Source organism: Epargyreus clarus, unplaced genomic scaffold, assembly GCF_041222505.1.
Source record: "Epargyreus clarus isolate Ecla_fem2 unplaced genomic scaffold, WU_Ecla_fem_2.2 ptg000027l, whole genome shotgun sequence".
In the NCBI taxonomy this organism is placed as follows: Eukaryota; Metazoa; Arthropoda; class Insecta; order Lepidoptera; family Hesperiidae; genus Epargyreus; species Epargyreus clarus.
In genome coordinates this window covers 4,790,099-4,794,048 of record NW_027332234.1, presented here as the reverse complement: position 1 = coordinate 4,794,048, position 3,950 = coordinate 4,790,099, and positions in this window count along the sequence as shown.

Below are 3,950 nucleotides of genomic sequence, written 5' to 3'. Positions count from 1 at the left end.
CACTCATTTTATTATTTACAACAATACTTAGTTATATGACACAACAATAGATGGCATTGGGGTGATGATGAATGATACGTAAACAACGTATAATAAAATTAAAATAAGTACATTTAAATATGTTTTATGGTTCTTATTTGTATTTATTATAATACCAGTTATAGTAGTAAACGGATTGTAAAAATTTCAATCGTCGTCCTACTACGATTTAACAGTTAGATCGAAAAATGCCGAAAAATACCGATTTGTTGTATGGAGACCCCCTTTAACATTCAACTTTATTTCATTTTTAGTATTTGTTTTTGTAGTGGCCACCGTTATGCATCCTCTGTAAATTCATGTGTCTATCGGTTCTGGTATTACGGTTCTGGAGATACAGGCCTGTGACAGACGGACAGACGGACAGACAGCGAAGTCTTAGTAAAAATATACACCACCAATATTATTTTGGCAAAGGGAGATTTCCCGCCGGGCAAGGTGATCACGCCCGGGGAGCGGGTCTGCTGCGACAGTGTCAGTTCGGAACTTGTGTATGTGTAAAATGTTGAAAAAACTTCGATAGCGTGATTCAGATTAGCCGTAGCGCCATCTCTTGACTAGTAGCGGGAAGTCGCCACACCACCGTACATACCACCATATACGATAGTACTTAAACGCAGCCTTGTTTTGTACTATGTAAAGAAGATATATTTTTCCCAGTCGGTTAGCGATAATATAAAAGTTCAAGATTGTGTAAACAATGAGATTAAAAATAAATATTCCGTCTAGGTAATGTAATATTTCGATAGGTATCAAGTTGATTTATGAGAGTAATCTGTACTGAGTCTGCTATGGCTTAAGATATACGGCTATAGTTAAATTTAATGATGAAGGAAAATATCTTGAGGAAACCTACATGTTTAAGAGATCTCTAGAAAAAATAAGTTGTGTCAAGTTAGCGTGGTAGATTATGACCTATAATTCGTTTTATTTCGTTAAAAGAATTGTGTCCAGCAGTGGGCAGTGGTAACAGTGTAATGATTTAACAAATTGAAAATCCCACGAATTTAAAGCAGTTGTCGCATTACAACAGTGTTGTAGAGTTCCCAGCGTTCCCAGCTTTAAAGGTGAGACTTAGTCCCAACAGTGGGACACTGAGAGAATTTAAAAAAAAAAGAAAAGTAATAAAATACAATATATTCACCATTCCATTGTCTGTCGGAATGGCCATCAAACCTGAAACCTTATGTCCACAGAACCTTTTTTTTATGCGGAGAAATCCTCATGGATTCCCTTTCGCCCGGGGGAGCGAAAGGGATATGTCGGACTCTTATCGACTAAAACTCCGCGGCGTTCCTCTGGACGTTCGATGCCGGGTCACGAGAAGCGTTAGCATTACATTCGCGGCCCGGAAACGTCGGCCGGCGCTGATGTTAACGCCAGCCACGCTCCGATAGGGAGGGGCCCCTCCCACTTGTGTCCCACATCAGATGAGCGTGCAGAACGTACACACGACACCTCGAGCCCTAAAAACTGGAATTGGATTCCCCGAATCTGCCTCAGTGGGCTCATGGGACGGGGAAAGGGCGGCCTTCACCATGAGCCGCCCTACGGCGTCCCGTGCGCCTGCGACGAAGCGGCTTGGAAGACTCATCCTCTCTAGCCCTCTCCGCCGCTTCCTTCGCGAGCATTACTGCTTCGCAGAAGGAGCGCACCGCCTGCCACGACCTGTCACTCTCAACCATAGCACGAACCTCAGTCGAGAGAGAGAGGTCGGCGCCTAATACAGAGCTGAGCGCGCTGCGCTCCGCATTCCACGCAGGACATACCTCCAGCGTGTGCTGGGCCGTCTCATCGTGGCAATTGTCGCAGTGATGTCCACAGAACCTACGTCAACGCATTACCTCCCACTACTGGACAAATGTCTCCTTCCCAAGTAAAAGAGCCATAGTGTCCACGCTGTCCAAGTTCAGATTAGTAGATTTCACACACTCTTGAATTTTTTTTCTTAAAGAACTTTTCTATAATTTTCCTCACGACGTTTTCCTTCACGGTTTTGAGAAAGTGACAATTAATACGCATGTAATTAAAATTATAACTAATATTCAAAACCACTAGGCTATCACAGCTCACTGCATCATCAGCACTGCACTAATATTCCCCTGTGTAATAAACTTCGATGCACATACGTAAATACCATAGTTTCCTTGTACTAAAAATAAATACGTTTATAAGATATTACAACTTTCTTATACATGAGACTTATAACGAGGTTATCATACTCTTATCGCTTAAGCGCTTTTTAATTTAACTTTCCAGATTATTCATCTTCGCGTAAACACGGTTAAGTTCTGAGAAACATGCGTCGAATGCAAAAATTACTTGGAGTATAAACTTTCATAAGACGAGAATGCATTGAGGAAAATAAATATGGTACTCATAGTGTGAAAACGCTTTCTTAACAATAACGATCGATGCTTGATCTTAGAGTAGATAATAATGACATTTTATTATGTAACGGGTACTCACGATATGCGTTTTTTATTGCTGGTATTTCGACCCAGTTGCATGGATCGTGGTCACGGCGAAACTGAGGTGGAGGGGAGAAACCGTTGACAAGTACTAGTGGTAGATTAATCTATCTACCCTACATCTAGTTCGTTTTTCTTTTCTAGGTTTCATATCACGACACACAAGTCTAACAATATCCTTACGCACCGTACTTTGCACTATTTGTGAATTGCATAAACTAACCACTGGATTCCACGTTTGAGCTAACTTAAAACCATCTTCTCTGTTGAAGTTCCTAGGATGTTTCTTGATCTCTATTGCTTCTCTTAATACACGAGGAAAGTAATGACGCTCACTGGAGATCGCCTGAGGTTTGTGAGTACCCGTTACATAATAAAATGTCTCAATTCCGCGATAATTTTAGTCTAAAATCATATAGATGCTCAATGATTTTACCCTTCTGTATGCTTAAACAGTAAAAGTTCAGTGGTATCGGAGGTCCGAGGTTTGAGTTTTGAATGTGCATGTTAGAAATTAATTATGGCGTGAAATAAACATCAGCGCATAATGTTTTTGTTTTTTACTTGACAACAATGGGAAAAGACCATTGACCATGCTGTCCATTTGATGGAAAGTGGCAAATGCCGTCCATGGACATCTGTATAGATAGTAGAAGAGTCCTATCGGGCATCTGAGTGTCTCTTCCTCCTTATCCCCTTACTCTTCCTTACCACACACTCCAAACCACAATAGCGCTTAATATTGTTGATATTTGGCAAAATAACAAGTGCAAACGTGGTGACCTCAAAGTCGTATCACAAAGTAAACTCCATACATAGATTAGTAAAGATACTTCGCCGCCTTGAAATTGAATGAAGCCACAAACGGCTTATTATCGTAAGTTCTTTTTTGAATTCTTGACAAATAAAAACATTTTTAGAGAAAATTTACGAATAAATAACTAATACAGCGTAATTTACATAATAAATAAATAATTATTTCAAATATTTTAGAGATATTTTAGCACGGAGACGTGGCAAAACTTTTTTACGCAACTATTTCAATTCTCAAAACTGGGTACATTTTCTTGTTAGGAGTGAGTAATCTTTACTAATCTATGACTCCATATGATTAAATTATCTGTATAAGGAATGTTTATTAAATTTAAATTACCCGAGATAATTTTGTTATTTCGGTATTATCATTATTATTGTACGTGGATATCATTTATATTGCAGCCATGAAGTAAGTGGTTTGTTTACGTAAATAAGATTTATATAAGGCCAATAAACTTTAATGGTCTTTCGATTCAAAAAATTTCGTCGTTTCGAAAAAAAACTTTTTCCCCGTTACAGATCATCCAAGATGTTTAAAAACATCCCACTACGTGTGATCCAAGATATTTAATCCTGTAGAAAATACGCAAACGAAAACATTTTAATAAAATGAGACGTATTTTT